Below are 17,797 nucleotides of genomic sequence, written 5' to 3' on the forward strand. Positions count from 1 at the left end.
CCGGGGAGGAATGTAGACCCGGCATCGTGGGACGGAGAACATCTTCTTGACCAAAAGGGGGATGTGAAAGGAAATGAAATAAGCTTCAGTAGCAGAGAGATTCCAAAAGGAGCCGAGAGGTCACTCTAGTGGGCACTCTTACGCACACTTTAGACAACCCTTTTTAGGTTCTAAAGAATTGGGGTAGCTGGTGGTAGATACCTGAAACTATCAAACTACAACCCAGAACCCATGAATCTCGAAGACAGTTGTATAAAAATGTAGTTTATGAGGGGTGACAATGGGATTGGGAAAACCATAAGGACCACACTCCCTTTTGTCTAGTTTATGGATGGATGAGTAGAAAAATAGGGGAAGAAAACAAATAAACAAACAGACAAAGGTACCCAGTGTTCTTTTTTACTTCAATTGCTCTTTTTCACTTTGTCTTATTCTTGTTATTTTTGTGTGTGTGCTAATGAAGGTGTCAGGGATTGATTTAGGTGATGAATGTACAACTATGTAATGGTACTGTGAAGAATCGAATGTACGATTTGTTTTGTATGACTGCATGGTATGTGAATATATCTCAATACAATGAAGATTGAAAAAACAAAACAAAACAGGGTGACTGAGCACAAGAGGAAAAATAAAATAAAATAAAGACTGCAATTTTCTCCCAGGGACTGGAGAAAATTAAAAAGGGAAGGTTGGAATCCAGCATTGTTCTATTAGTCATCTTCTCCTTCATCCTCCTTCCTCTCCTTCATCATCATCTTCATCTTCTTACCCTTCATGCTCATCCCCTTCTTCATCAATATCTTCCAATCCTTCTTCTTCATCAGCATCATCTTCTTCTCCTTCCCCTTCTCCATCATCCATAACAGGAACCAAATAGTACTGTAATGGATTTAGCCAAATATCATCTTTGCTGACCTCTCCTAGCTCATCTGCACCTGCATCAGAATGGTCAGTAACCAGGTAAGGAAGCTCTCTGGTTCTTCATGCTGCTCTTCCTGCTGGCTTTTTTCCTGTGTTTGTCTTGAACGTTTCGTCAAGTCCTTTCCAGATTTCCATTTGATTTCAGTCGACTTTGAGGATGGATCACCACTCTCATTCAGATGAAATTCTTTGGAGAGAACTTTATTTTTGAAGTAAGGATTTTCATCAAAATAAAAATCTATTCTGTACCCTGATTTAATATCTTCACATTCTGTCACTTCAACTCTGGTCAGATAATACAGCCTCTTCATCCTCCTCCCCAAGAAGTGCAGACACTTGTGGATGGTTGACAAATGTTGTTACCCCAAAATTTGGAATTTTGGAGATCAATTCTGACCTCTTCTGAAAGAGAGTTTATTGTATTCCTGTTCTACTTTCAGAATCTCCTCACTGGCTTGCTCATTCAGTCTGACTATTTCATTTTGTACTTCATCAATATGTTCAATTGCTTCCTGCTCTTCTTTTTCTGAGGTCTCACCGGCCCGTCGTGGTTGGAGTTGAGCTCCTTTTTACTGACTTTGGCCACCGGCGCCGACAGGGTGCTGCTCCGCGGCCAGGGAGAGGCGGGGAGCAGGGGTGGGGGGGAGGGAAGGCGAAGGGGGTGGGCAGGCGGCTTCCCCTCAAGCCACACGTGGTGGCGCTCATGGGTCAGGCCGCCTTCTCCCGGCGCTTGCTCTCCTTTTGCCTCGCTCTCGCTGTCTTCTAGGCCTGATGATGAGGGAGGGGCTGGGGCAGGGGCAGGGAGCAGGGGCAGGGTCCCGGCCCCGGCTGGGGCTCCTGCTTATGGAGGGGAGGCGGCGGAGGCGACAGAGGCTGGCGGGCAGGCGGCTGGACTCCCTCACTCATGCTCCGCGCTTTAGCTTGCAGCTCTCTGCGAGCAGCCTTCTCCTCCACCACCTCCTCCTCACAGCCTCTCTCTCTTTTTACCCTCACTAATAGTCTTCATTACTACATTCTTCCCGTCTTTTCCTATCAGCCTGTAAAGCTCCCTTTAGTATTTTTTGCAGAGCAGGTCTCTTGTTCACAAACCCTCAGTGTCTGTCTGAAAATATTTTAAACTGTCCCTCATTTTTGAAGGACAGTTTTGCTGAATATAGAATTCTAAGTTGCCAGTTTTTCTCTTTCAGTATCTTGAATATATCATGCCATTGCCTTCATGCCTCCATGCTTTCTACTGAGAAATCTGCACATAGTCTTATTGAGCTTCCTTTGTATGTGATGGATCTTTTCTCTTGCTGTTTCAGAATTATCTTTTTGATTTTGACATTTGATGATCTGATTAGTATGTGTTTTGGAGCAGGTCTATTTGAATCTACTCTGTTTGGGGCACGCTGCCCTTCTTGGATCTCCAATTTTATGTCTTTCATAAGAGATGGGAAATTTTCAGTCATTATTTCCTCCATTATTGTTTTTGCCACTTTTCCCTTCTCTTCTCCTTCTGGGACACCCATGACATGTATACATGTGCTTCATGTTGTTATTCAGTTCCCTGAGATGTTGCTCATATTTTTCCCTTCTTTTCCCTATCCATTCTTTTTCGTGTAGGATTTCAGATGGTCTGTCCTCTAGTTCCTGAATACTTTCTTCTGCCTCTTCAAATCAGCTGTTGTATGTCTCCATTGTGTTTTTCATCTCTTCTATTGTGCCTTTCATTGCCATAAGTTCTGCCAATTGATTTTTCAAACTTTCAAGTTCTTCCTTATGTTCACCCAATGTCTTCTTTATATCCTTCATCTCTTTTGCCATATCTTCCCTCAACTCATTGATTTGATTTTTGAATTGATTTAGCATATTTGTTTGAAGATCTTTAATTAGTTGTTTCAACTCCTGTACCTCATTTAAAGTGTAAATTTGTTCCTTTGACTGGGCCGTATCTTCGTTTTTTTTGTTTTTGTTTTTGTTTTCTAGTGTGTTTCATAGTTTTTTGTTGTGTAGGCATCTGGTTTCCTTGATTACCCCAATCAGATTTTCCCAGACCAGACAGGCCCAGGTCTCAGTAAGAGGTTATAATCAATATCAGGTTTCCTGTTCTTATGCTGAGATGTCAGCTGTTCCACCCATTCCAGATTGGTGGATGAGGTTTGTCTGGTCACAGATGACCCCAAACCATTGGTCCAGACTATTTATTAGTTGTTCCTGGCTATATGCTAGTTGTTTCAGAGGACTAATTAAATTCCACACCTCCTTATACCACCATCTTGCCCCTCTCCCCTCTTTTTTAAAATTCAATTTTATTGAGATATATTCACATACCATACAATCATCCATGGTGTACAATCAGCTGTCCACAGTACCATCATATAGTTATGCATTCATCACCCCAATCTATTTTTGAACATTTTCCTTATACCAGAAAGAATAAAAATAAGAATAAAAAATTAAAAAAAAAAGAACACCCAAATCTTCTCCCTATCCCAGTCTATTTTTCATTTAGTTTTTGTCCCCATTTATCTACTCATCCACCCATACACTGAATAAAGGGAGTGTGATCCACAAGGTTTTCACAATCACACTATCACCTTTGTAAACTACATAGTTATACAACTGTCTTCAAGAGTCAAGGCTACTGGGTTGCAGTTTGATAGTTTCAAGTATTTACTTCTAGCTATTCTGATACACTAAAACCTAAAATGGGATATCTATATAGTGCATAAGAATGCCCACCAGAGTTACCTCTTGACCCCATTTGAAATCTCTCAGCCACTGAAACTTCATTTTGTTTCATTTCACTTTCCTCTTTTGGTCAAGGAGCTGTTCTCAGTCCCATGATGCCAGGTCCAGATTCATTCCCAGGAATCTTATCCTGTGTTGCCAGGGAGATGTATACCCCTCGGAGTCAGGTCCCACATAGGGGGGAGGGCAGTGAATTCACCCACCAAGTTGGCTTAGCTAGAGAGAGAGGGCCACATCTGCGCAACAAAGAGGTACTCAATTTAAGCAGCTGTAGGTTTACAGAACAATCATGCAAAAAGTACAGGGTTTCCATATAATGACCTCCCCTTCCCCCCAGCTTTCCCTATTATCAACATTTTGCATTAATGTGATACATTTTGTATAATTGATGAACCAATATTTTATAATTATATTATTAACTAAAGTCCATAGTTTCCATTAAAGTTCACTTTTTGTGTTATACATTTCTATGGTTTTTCTTTGTAATTGTTATTGTAGTAACATGTATACACATGTAAAATTTCCCATTTTAACCACTTTCAAGTATACAGTGCAGTGATATTAATTGCATTCACAATGTTGTGCTACCATCACAACCATCCATTACCAAAACTTTTCCATCATTTGAAATGGGAAAAGACTCCAGGTTATTATTCTTTTTTCTCCAACCCTTGCAGTTTGTTATTTTTCTAAACAGTTTTATTCACACACCATACAATCCATCCTAAGTGTACAACCACCACCTCTAGATGAAAACATCCCATTTCTTCTGAAAAGAAAGGGAAAAAATATCTCATACCCCTCCTTTATATAGCCTTATTGCTGACATTTAGCTTTGTATAGTGCCTTTGTTACAATTAATGAAAGAATATTACAAAATTACTACTGTTAACTATTGACCTTAGTTTGCATTAATTGTATTTTCCCACATGCTATCTCATTTTTAACACCTTGTAATAGGACATTTGTTCTAGTTTAAAACTTTCTTATATTTGTACAATATACCACCATTATCATCCACCCTAGATTTTGCTAAGTTATACAGTCCCAGTTTTTATCCTCTAGCTTTTCTTCTGGTGACATACATGACCCTAGCCTTCCTCTTTCAATGATACTCACACTCAGCTTTGTTCATTATACTTACATTATTGTGCTGCCGTCACACAGTATTGTGCTATTTCTGAATGTTTACAGTCAACCTTATTAAACATTTTGTACTCCTTAAGCATCAATTGCCTAATCTCTACCCTCTTTCTGTCTCCTGATAATCTATGCTTTCAAATTTAACTCTCAGAGTTTGCTCACTATAGTTAGTTCATATTAGTAAGAACATACCGTATTTGTCCTTTTGTTTCTGGCTTACTTTGTTCAATATAATGCCCTCAAATTTCACCCACGTTGCTGCATGCATCAAGATTTCATTTCACCCTACAGCTGCATAATATTCTATCATATGTATATATCACAATTTGTTTATCCACTCGTCAGATGATGGACATTTGGGCTGTTTCCATCTATTGGCAATTGTGAATAATGCCACTATAAACATTGGTGTGCAAATGTCTATTTGTGACTCCGCTTTCAGTTCTTCCAGTATATACCTAGTAACAGTATTGCTGGATCATACAGCAATTCTATACTTAGTTTCCTTAGGAACCACCAAACTGCCTTCCAGACTGGCTGCACCATTCTACATTCCCACCAATAGTGAATTAGTTTCTCCATTTCTCCATATCCTCTTGTGCCGGTTTGAATATATTATGTCCCCCAAAGCGCCATTATCTTTGATGCAATCTTGTGTGGGCAGATGTATCAGTGTTGATTACATTGTAATTCTTTGAGTATTTCCATGGTGATGCACCCCACCCAACTGTGGGTGATGACCCTGATTAGATAGTTTCTGTGGAGATGTGGCCCTGCCCATTCAGCATGGGCCTTAATGAGTTTACTGGAGCACTATATAAGCTCAGACAGAAGGAGCGAGCTTGCTACAGCCAAGAGGGACACTTCAAAGGATGCACAGGAGCTGCAGATGAGAGACAGTTTGAAGATGGCTGTTGAAAGCAGACTTTTGCTCCAGAGAAGCTAAAAGGGACAAATGACCCAAGAGCAACTAAGAGTGACATTTTTGAGGAACTGCAGCCTAGAGAGGAATGTCCTGGGAGAAAGCCATTTTGAAACCAGAACTCTGAAGCAGATGCCAGCCACATGCCTTCCCAGCTAACAGAGGTTTTCTGGACACCACTGGCCATCCTCCAGTGAAGGTACCCGATTATTGATGACTTACATTGGACACTTTATGTCCTTAAGACTGTAACTGTGTAACCAAATGAACCCCCTTTATAAAAACCAATCCATTTCTGGTATTTTGCTTAGCAGCAGCATTAGCAAACTAGAACACCTTTCCAGTTCTTATAGTTTTCTGCTTTTCTGATAATGGCCACTCTAGTAGGTATGAAATTATATTTCATTGTGGTTTTGATTTGCATTTCCCTAATAGCTAGTGAAGCTGGCATCTTTTCGTATGCTTTTAAGCCATTTACAATTCCTCTCTGGAAATGTATCTATCTGTGTCTTTCATCCAGTTTTTAATTGGGTTGTTTGTCTTTTTGTTGTTGCGCCATAAGATCTCTTTAAAAATTCTGGATATTACACCTTATCAGATATGTGGATTCAGAATATTTTCTCTCATTGAATTAGGCTGCCTTTTTACTCTCTTGACAAAGTTCTTTGATGTGCAAAAGTATTCACTTTTGAGGAGATCCCATTTATCTATTTCTTCTTTCATGGCTTGCACTTTGGGTGTAAGGTCCAGGAAACCACCTCCTACCACAAGATCTTAAAGACATTTCCCTACATTTTCTTCTAAGAGTTTTGTGGTCTTAGTGCTAATGTTTAGGTCTTTGATCCATTTTGAGTAATTTTTGTGTAATGTGTGAGATAGGGATCCTTTTCGTTCTTTTGGTTATGGATATCCAGTTCTCTCAGCACCATTTGTTGGAGAGGCTGTTCTTACCCAGTTGAGTGGACTTGGGAGCCTTGTCAAAAATCAATTGTCCATAGATGAGAGGGTCTATTTCTGAACCCTCAATTTGATTCCATTGTTCAGTACATCTATCTTTATGTCAGTATCATCCTGTTTTGACCACCATAGCTTTGTAATGTGCTTTAAAGTCAAGTAGTATGAGATCTCCCACTTCATTTTTCTTTCTCAAGATTTTGTAGCTATTCAGGGCACCCTACCCTTTCAAATAAATTTGATTATTGGTTTTTCTATTTCTGCAAAGTGAGTTGTTGGGATTTTGATTGGTATTGTGTTGTATCTATAAACCATTTTTGGGTAGAATTGACATCTTAACTATATTTAGTCTTCCAATACATGAACATGGTATGTCCTTCCAGTTTTTAGGTCTTCCTTGATTTCTTTTGGCAGTATTTTTTACTTTTCTGTGTATAGATTCTTTATATCCTTGGTTAAATTTATTCCTAGAATCTGACACCCAGGAGTGTAAATCTCCCTGGCAACGTGGAATATGACTCCCATTGAGAAATCTAGGCCTGGCATCATGGGATGGAGAACATCTTCTTGAACAAAAGGGAGATGTGAAATGAAATAAAATAAGTTTCAGTTGCTGAGAGATTCCAGAAGGAGCCGAGAGGTCACTCTGGTGGGAACTCTTACGCATAATGTAGGTAACCCTTTTTAGGTCTTAATGAATTGGAATAGCTAGCAGTAAATACCTGCAACTATCAAACTACAACCCAGAACCCTTGAATCTTGAAGATGATTGTATAAAAATGTAGCTTATGAGGGGTGACAATGTGATTGGGAAAGCCATATGGATCACACTCCCCTTTGTCCAGTGTATGGATGGCTGAGTAGAAAAATGGGGGCAAAAAACAAAACAAAACAAAACAAAAAACCAAAGGAAGAATGGGGGGACAATTTGGGTGGTCTATTTTTACTCTTTTTTTTTTTTTTAATTCTTGCTTTCACTTTTTGTGGTACTAGGAAAATGTTAAATAAAATTAATTGGGGTGATGAATGAACATCTATGTGATGGTAATGTGATCAATGGATTATATAATTTGGATGATGCTATGGTATGTGAATAAATCTTAATAAAAAAAGGTGAATTAAAGAATAAATTGAATCATTTAAAAAAACTGACAAATGCTATAAATCAGGGCCTCCCCCCATTTCCCACCCTCCCCCACACACATACACACCTGGGCTGGTTTACCAGCACACCACTGATAGAGCATCCTTTTTCCTCTGGGATGTCAGGATATGAATCCCAGGCTTCATGCTCTGCTGCCAGTAATCAGCAACCCACTCCTCATCATACCTGGAAAGTGGCTGCTGCCTTGCAGCCTTGGCTACCAACCCAGGCACAATGTGCAACTCAGATTCCCAAAGTTTAGAGCTCAGTTGCATCTCTGAAAGGCTGAGGTTCACTTTTTAATTTTATCTTTATTTTAGTAATATATATATAGACAATCTAAAATTTCCCCCTTTAACCACATTCAAATATATAATTCAGTGGTGTTAATTACATTCACAGTATTGTGCTACAATCGCCATTTTCCATTACCAAAACTTTTCCATCACCTCTAACAGAAATTCTGCACCAATTAAGTTTTAACACCTCATTCCCTATCCTCTCAGAAGTTCACTTAACAGTGTCAGCTGCTGCTTGGCAGTGATAGGTTGACATGGAGCCCCAAAATATCCTAAGATCCCTGGGAAGTGAGTGACTCATTCTCCCAGTCAGTAGGGTGAGGGGACATCTGTCCCTCAAAACATGGTGAGATTTTCCTTCCAATATCATTAATCACAATGAATATGTTTGAAGATTATGTAGGAATAAGATGGAGGAAGTTAGATATTACTCAGTTGAAGTACCTAAAGAAAAATTTTCCACTGGACTAGCTTATTTATTATTCTACTAATATTGCCTTGTATAAATCCTACCTTTTCTGTATCAGACAACCCAGAGCTGTTCTAACTTATACATTTTATCTTAAAGAGAATTTACTAAGAACCATGTTTGTTCATTTTGTTCATTTTCTGTAGATTTACCAGGCTTCTATTTGATTCACTGGAGGCCTAACATAATGTCTGACTCAAACCCAAGAATAGTTATGTTTCCTAGTCTTTGTGGCTCAAGGTATAGAAATTAAATTAAACCTTGGAAAAACAGTGCAGGGTCTTTGCCAAGAAAAAATATACACATTTCTTCAGACTATTACTATACAGTGCCTGGTTTGAATCTAGTGAGGTTTCTCCCAAACGTGAAACACAATATCATACTTAAAATCATCATTGTTTTAAGAGAGCCTCAGTAAAAGGAAGCTACAGGGGGCATCATTATGAGATTGGTGCACATGGAGTCCAAGTAGGTTTTAACAATAACATTTGAAGCAGGGTTTCTCGATCTTGGCTCACATTAGAATCACCCAAGTTGCTTTTAAAAATCTCGATGCTCAGGCCACATTGCAGATCAATTAAATGAGAATCCTGGGAGTGGAACCCAGATATCAATGTTTTTTAAACTTCCCAGATGATTTCAATTTGTACTAAGGTTTAAGAGCCACTGACTAAATATAATAAAATTAGTTTTCTGCCAGATGAAAATTATTCTATGTTTAGTTGACATCCTAATACATTAGAAATCTTCATTTCCTTACTTTCTGAGTACCCAGTTTATGGATTTAAGATGTTAAATAGATAATGAATTATGTATTAAAAACAATGATCTGGAATAGACCAGCTACATGACATACAACAGCTATGGTCATGCCATACCCTTGATCAAAAAGCTTCTTTGTTGATAATATCCAGTATTGGTGAAGGTAGAGAGAAAAAAACATTCAAACACCTCTGTCAGAGAATAAATAGGTATAACTTTCCCAGACAGAGAGCGATTTGAAAATATGTAGATACCCAGCATATTAGTCAGGGTTCTCTAGGGAAACAGAACCAGCAGGAGATATCTGTACACATTATGAGATTTTATAAAAGTGTCTCATGCAACTGCAGGGATTCAAAGTCCAAATTCTGTAGGACAGGCTGCAAGCTGGTAACTCCAATGAAGGTTTTCAATGAATTCCCTAGGAGAAGCTGGTTGGCTGAAGTAGGGATGAAAATTCTCTCTTCTGACTTCTGAAGTCATCACTTCTCCTTTTTATAACTTTCAAGTGATTGGATGAAATATCTCTCATTGCTGAAGAAACTTTTTTTAGTTGATTGTAGATGTAACCAGCCATAAATGCAATCAACTCATTGATAATATAAATCCATGAAATGTCTCCCAGTAATAGGCTGTTGCTTGCTTGACCAGACAACTGTGCACCACTACCTGGCCAAATTAACACATTAACCTAACCAACACAATCCATCCCTTGTCAACTTGGCAGCTTTACACATCACCTTAAGCCATACTTAATGTCTAAACAACAAACAATAGCAGACATATTTTTGGCCTAACAATACTCAAAACTGTCTTGCATACAACCAGAAATTCACTTGATCTCTCCTGAATAGGATCAAGTCCTTAAGTAATGTACACTCATAAACTTGGTATCCTATGACGTAAATACTATGACATAAACAGTATAATTTATGTTAAATGATAAGGGGATAAGATAAAGAAATAAACAAAGATATTTGCTTTGTGTACATATACAAACATACTCATAACAAAACAAGGAAGAAATATTCATACCATTACAGTCCATGTTTCTGTAATTGGGCACATGATCAAGTTCATATTCATCACTACCTACTTCCACTACCCATCCATGTTCCCTTTACCTTCAGAAAGCACCTCAGCTGGCTGTGGTTCTTTGCCTGGTGGGGTGACCCCAACCTTCATTCCTGAAGTTTCTGGGGATTGGTAGTCCTGAGTTGTTGCAGTTTTCCATTGATTTTAATCATAGGGCATGATAGTATTAAGAGACAACCTAAGGGATCTCCTGTATTACAGGCAAACTCCGTTTCACTTCCATTGTGTAGTTATAGTCAGGAGCAATCATCCAAGCCAGTTCAGTAATATCCTTTGCCTATTGGTTCAGAGGCATGAGAAGCCAAAAGTGGCCAGTGACAGTCATAACCTCCAGTTAAAAGGAATTGTTGTGTCTCCTGGTGGAAGCGCTCCTCCTTTAGGAAGAGCTCTGTAGACCAGCAGAGCTTAAGTTTGCAGGGACAGGAAGCAAAAATTTTTCTCATGTATCTCTAGGGATAATAGTGAGTGGTGCCACTCCCATTTCCACCCCTTGATTCTGTGAATCCTTGCTATGGGAGAAACAGCATCTTAGAGTGGACACTGGTTTAGAGAATACACAGCCTTCTGGAGAACATTGCCTCAACCCTGCAAGGCATTACCACCTAGTTGGCACCCAAAAGGAGTCTTCAAAAAAGCCATTCCACTGTTCTATCAAGCCAGCTGCTTTAGGGTAATGGGGAACATGGTAAAACCAGAGAATTCCATGAGCATGTAACCATTCCCATATTTCATTTGCTGTGAAGTGGGAATTCCTTGATCAGAAGCAAATCTGTATGGAATACCATGACAGCAGATAAGGCATTCTGTAAGTCTGGATGGTAGTTTTGGCAGAAGCATTGTGTGAAGGAAAGGCAAACCCATATCTGGAGTATGTGTATATTCTAGTTAGAATAAATCACTACCCGTTCCATGATGGATGTGGCCCTATGCAATCAACCTTCCACCAGGTAGCAGGTTGATCACATCAGGAAATGGTGCCATATTGGGGACTGAGTGTGGGTTTCTGCTGCTGGCAGATTGGGCACTCAGCAGTGGCTGTGGCCAGGTCAGCCTTGGTAAGTGGAAGTCCATGTTGCTGAGCCCATGCATAACCACCATCCCTACCACCATGATCACTTTGTTCATGAGCCCATTAGGCAATGACAAGTGTGGCTGGGGAAAGAGGCTGACTGGTACCTACAGAATGGGTCATCATATCCACTTGATTATTAAAACCTTCCTCTGCTGAAGTCACCCTCTGGTGAGCATTCACATGGAACCAAATATCTTCATGTATTTTGCCCACTCAGAAAGGTCTATCCACATATCTCTTCTCCAGACCTCTTTGTCACCAATTTTCTAACCTGTTCCTTCCAAGTCCCTGACCATCTAGCCATACCATTAGCAAGAGCCCATGAGTCAGCATACAAACACACCTTTGGCCAATTCTCCTTCCAAGTAAAAGAAACAATCAAGTGCACTGCTTGAAGTTCCACCTACTGGGAGGATTTCCCCTCACCACTGTCCTTCAGGGACATCCCAAAAAGGGGCTGCAGTGCTGCAGCTGTCCATTTTGGATGGCACTTGCATGCAGTGTAGACCATCTGTAAACCAGGCCTGAGTTTTCTCTCCCTCAGGCAATTGATTGTAGGGAACTCCCCAGGAGGCCATAGCTCTGGGCTGGGAAAAAAAAGGTAATGTGGAAAGAGTGGGAGCCACAACCATTTGGGCCACTTCCTCATGTAACTTACTTGTGTCTTCAGGACCCGCTTGAGCCCTATCTCATATATATCAGTTCCATTTTGTGATGGAGTGCTGCCATGCACACCTAATTTATCCTTCACCTTAGAAGAGATATCTTTACATGCCCCACACCACTAAATACATAGAAATTTTACTGAGGTGGAAGGCCCCTGTATTTTTGTTGGATTTATCTCCCATCCTCTGACACATAAATGCCTTACCAGTAAGTCTGGAGTAGTTGCTACTTCTTGTTCACCAGGTCCAATCAACATAATATCATCAATATAGTGGACCAGTGTGATGTCTTGTGGGAGGGGGAAATGATCAAAGTCCTTATGGACAATATTATGACATAGGGTTGGAGAGTTGATACACCCCTGAGGTAGGACAGTGAAGGTATAATGCTGGCCTTGCCAGCTGAAAGCAGACTGTTTCTGGTGGTCCTTACTGATAGCTATTGAGAAAAAAGCAGTTGCCAGATTAAAAGCTGCATACCAGGTACCAGGGATGTATTGATTTACTCAAGCAATGATACCACATGTAGAATAGCAGCTACAATTGGAGTTACCACCTGGTTGAGTTTATGATAATTCACTGTCATCCTCCAAGACCTGTTTTCTGCATAGGCCAAATAGGAGAGTTGCATGGGGATGTAGAGGGAATCACCATCCTTGAATCCAAGTCCTTAAGTGAGTCACTAATCTGTGAAATCCCTCCAGGAAACTGGTATCACTTCTGATTTACTATTTTGCTAGGTAGGGGCAGTTCTAGTGTCTTCCACGTGGCTTTTCCTACCAGGATAGCCCTCACTCCATGAATCAGGGAAACATTGTGGGGATTTCTGCCAGTTGCTGAATATGAATGCTCCGGTTATGCATTCTGGAACTAGGGAAATAACAGAATGGATCTGGGGATCCACTGGAACCACTGCGAGATGGAGCTGAGCAGAAACTCCATAGATCACTAGACTTCAATAAGCCACTACTCTGACTGGAAGACCACAATGATGTTTTGAGTCTCCTGGAATTAATGTCATTTCTGAACCAGTGTCTAATAATCCCTCAAAAATCTGATCATTTCCTTTTCCCCAATGCACAGTTACACTGATAAAAGGCCATAGGTCTCTTTTGAGAAGGCTGGGAGGAAGATTAATAGTGTAAATTTCTGGCAGTGTAACAGGGTCCTTCCCCAAGGGGACCCAGCCCTCCACTCATTCATGGGGCTCTGGATATATAAACTTTTCAAGACTGGGAATTGATTAGGAGGCTGTGACTCTCTGTTTTTGTAGTTCGTTAGACTTTTGTTCACTTGACCTAGAACTCTTCTACTTGTACAGATCAAGTAAGAATTTAGTAGACTGCCCATCTATTTTACTTCTAGGTACCACCCCATGATCTACTAGCCAATGCCATAGGTCTCTGTGAGTTAGATTATTTTGATTGCTTCTTTGAGACTGATGTCCATTATGATAGCCATGCCCACCATGTATTTGTTGATTAAGTGCTGCCACATGGCTTCTGCCAACTCAGGATCCAATCATCCCCATAGTGTTTAAGGATTCTAGTTTAGTGACAGCAGTTCCCACAGTAATATCTGACCTACAGAAGAGGGCAACTACAGAGCTCTTCAGAGATGATGGAGTTAGTCCCACAAATTTATTTCTCATAGTCCTGGTGAAAGGTGTGTCTTCTGGACATCCCTGGAGTGGGTGAGCAGATCTTCCATGATAAATCTACTCTAACATTCCAATTGCTCTAAGCCTTCAGACCCCCTCCTCTACATTATACCAGGGCAGTTCCGGCATTTTGGCCTCAGGTAATATTAGCCACTTTTTGATCCATGCTTCAGCTAACCACACAAACAAACTGTTAAAGTCCTTTATAACCCCTCAGGCTACAACATTGAATCCAGAATCTCTGCCTAGTGGACCCATATCAATAAATTCAGCCTAATCTAACTTTATATTCCTTCCCTATTATCCCACACCTTTAATATCCATTCCCACACATATTCCCCTGATTTCTTTCTATATAAATTGGAAAACTCATGCAGTTCTTTTGGAGTGTAACGTAGTTCCTTGTATTAATTAGGGTTCTCTAGGGAAACAGAATCAGTGAGAGGTGTCTATGACTATAAAATTTATAAAAGTGACTCATGCAACTGTGGGTATGCATGAGTCCAAATTCTGTAGAGCAGTCAGCAAACTGTCAACTCCACGGAAGATGTCCGATGAACTCCTCAGGAAATGAACCAGCAACTTTGATGAACTCCTCAGGAAATGAACTGGGATCTTCGACGAATGTGTTCAATGAACTCCACAGGAAGCAAAGTGGCAACTTCGACGAACTCCTCAGGAAACGCTTCACTGGGCAGCCGAAGAAGTGAAGGTCCTCTATCTGTCTCGCTTATAAGTCTTCAACTGATTAACTGGATTAAATCCAGCCAATTGCATTCCCTCATTGTGGAAGACATGTCCTTTGGTGAGTCATCAGTCACAGCTGCAGTCAATTGTCTGATGATTTAATAAACCAGCCTGTTGGTTTATTAACCAGCCACAAATGTCCTCACAGCAATTGTTAGGCCAGTGTTTGCTTGACCAGACAGCTGGGTACTATAACCTGGCCAAGTTGACACATGAACGTAACCATCACACTCCTCATGGGTTACACTTTGTACCTCACCTTTTGGGCCCTTTTGGGAGTTTAGTCTAGTTATATGGGTGGAAGAAAAGAGGAGGTGGGGATGCGTCACAAGATGAGTTAGAAGTGCCTTTCAAGCTAATTCAGGACATTCCTTTGCAGTGTCATCTGGTGGAACAGGATTAATCTCTCCAGACAGAGGAGTGAGGCTGTCTCCTCAGGGGAGGTGGTTACAAGTTTATCAGGCACTGTAAGGTTAATCTCTTTAGGTGGAGGTTGGATGGCAGGCTCCTCAGGGCAGACTGGAGTTTGGAACTGTTTCCTCAAGGCAGGCTGAAGGTTGGGTGGCTGTTTCCTCAGAGCAGGTTTATCTAGCAAAGACTAAGCAGAATCTAGGGTTTCAATGTCCCCACTGCAATCAATACCAACCCATATATCCCCATTCCAATTTTTACAATTCCATTCCTTACCAATCAATGCCATCACTTTAATAGCAGAGAACTCTGCAAGTTGAGAATTTAGTTTACGTTGTAACTCTGCCCACTCACACAGTGAGACTCTGGGTCTGGTTTTCAGAGATCTCAAGTCTGCAGCTACAGGAAATAAATTTTTTTCAGGGAATACAGAAACTTTCATGTGGCACTTAGTTGCAAATCTGAAGATTTGGGCTCATCTCTCTCTTTCATAACTGTATTCAGCATATTTAGGAACATCCAGCCAACATCATTATACCTTTGAATGCCAAAAAAACTTGTTAAGGTGTCAAAAACACTCTCACCCAGAACCTTGCCTCTTATCAGCATATGACTAGCAGTATCCAATGGTGATATTTTATCTCTATTGCCAACTCATGCTATAAACTTCCAGTGTCATCTTGATTATTGGAAATAGAGTCATTAGTACCTTTGAATCTAATCAGAGGAGAGGACCAATTGCAAAAACTCCGGAACCAATTCAGAGAGCCCATTTTTAAGATTCTATTTCTCAAGAACCACTCCCAGTACCAAAGCTGTGTTAGTCAGGGTTTTCTAGGGAAGCAGAGCTGCCAGGAGATATCTGTAAATATTATGAGATTTTATAACAGTGTCTCATGCAACTGTGGGGATGCACAATTCCAAATTCTGAAGGGCAGGCTGCAAGCTAGCAACAATGATGAAGGTTTTTGATGAATTCCCCAGGAGAAGCTCACTGGCAGAAGTAGAGATGAAAATCCCCTCTTCTGACTGCTGAAGTCATCACTTCTCCTTTTAAGGACTTCAACTGGTTGGATGAAACACTTCTTGTTGCTGAAGAAACTCTCCTTAGTTGATTGTAGATGTAATCAGTCACAGATGCAATCAACTTACTGATAATTTAAGTCCACAAAATATCCTGACAGTAACAGACCAGTGTTTGCTTGACCAGACAATTGGGCAACATTACCTGGCCAAGTTGACACATGAACCTAACCATCACACCCAGTAATCCCATTTTCAGGAATTTAGCCTTAAGAAATAATGGGGAGGTGACATTATCAACATGGCAATGTAAACAGCTCCAGAAAACTTCTCTCCAGAGACTCAATGAAATAAAAGACAATTCTGACCTTGAAGACATAATGCTGTGAAATAAGCCAGATACAAAAGGAGAGGTATTGTATGTTACCACTAATGTGAACTCTGTGAAAAATGTAAAATAAGTGTCTAAAAAACAGAATATAGGGAACTTAGAGATAGTCAGAACTTAGTGAAGGGAGACAATGATCTAACATGTACAGATGTGATAATGAGGGTGATGTTAATGGTATGAAAATGGTCGGAAGTGACCATAGTATGTTAATGGGATTCATCCTTTGAGATTTGCTCCACAGCTGCTCATTGAATTTTGTCTTGAAGGTCTTCACCTTTCTGTATATCCCTTGTATTGCATAATAAGGAAAGAACTGAAATTGTGGAACTGTAACCCATAACAATTTTTGAAATTACTTATATGACTGCTTGTTAAGCTGTACATTGTGAGGTGACACCTTTCTGTATGTATGCTATATTTTACAGTAATGGAAATGGCTGAAGTTGTGGAAATGTGACCCATGACATTATTTGAGTTTTTCTCTGTAACTACTTGTGAAATCGTACATTGAATGTTATCACTGTTAGGTATATATGTTAAAGTTCACAATAAAAAATGAAAAAAAAAAAAAGACAATTCTGAATTGTTTGAAACTCTGGAGGAGGATATAGACTGGAGAATGACCCTGCAAATGCTGAATTGAAGAAAGAAAAGAAAAATCAGTCATCATTTTTTTTTCTTTTTTTCTGTTTTCCTTTTTATCTTTTACCCTCTTCCTCTTTCTTTGTGGAAGAAATGGAAATGTCCTCATATATATTGTGGTGGTGAGTGTCTAATTATGGGATTATACTGGGAATGTTTTATTGTTTACTTAGGAGGGAATGTATGGTGTGTGAATAAAACTGTTTAAAAAATAAACAGAAAGTGCTGGAGAAAATGTGGAGAGAGGGAGGTACCTAATCACTATTGGAGGGGAAGTAGAATGGTGCAGTCCATCTAGAGGGCAGTGTGGTCATTCCACAGGAAGCTAAGCATGGGGTTGCCATATGGTCCTGCAACCCTGTTATTGGGTATATACAGGGACACAAATGGACATTTGCACAGTGAGGTTTGTGGTGACAGTATTCATGATTTGTAATAGATGGAGGTGGCCTAAGAGTACATCAACTGATGAACAGAATGCTGAACTGTGGTGTATTCATACAATGGAATATTGAGTGGCTACAAGAAGGAAGTTGTGAGGTATGCAACTAGATGCATGGACAATGAAGACAGTATGTTGAGTGAAATAAACCAGAAATGAAAAGACAAACATTACAATACCTCCCTGAAATAGACTAACTATAATGCGCAAACTCTGAGAATTGAATCTGAGAGCATAGGTTAACCGGGGAAGGCTTTTGGTAAAGGTTCCTAGATTGTAAGCTCTTACAGAAGTCACATCTA

General features: G+C 40.0%; 1 pseudogene; it reads right to left on the minus strand.

Annotated features, from left to right (window-relative positions):
* Nucleotides 1-710: 710 nt before the first annotated feature.
* LOC119508395 lies at nt 711-1,927 on the minus strand (annotated as a pseudogene).
* Nucleotides 1,928-17,797: the final 15,870 nt, after the last annotated feature.

This window comes from Choloepus didactylus, chromosome 13, assembly GCF_015220235.1.
Source record: "Choloepus didactylus isolate mChoDid1 chromosome 13, mChoDid1.pri, whole genome shotgun sequence".
Taxonomy (NCBI): domain Eukaryota; kingdom Metazoa; phylum Chordata; class Mammalia; order Pilosa; family Megalonychidae; genus Choloepus; species Choloepus didactylus.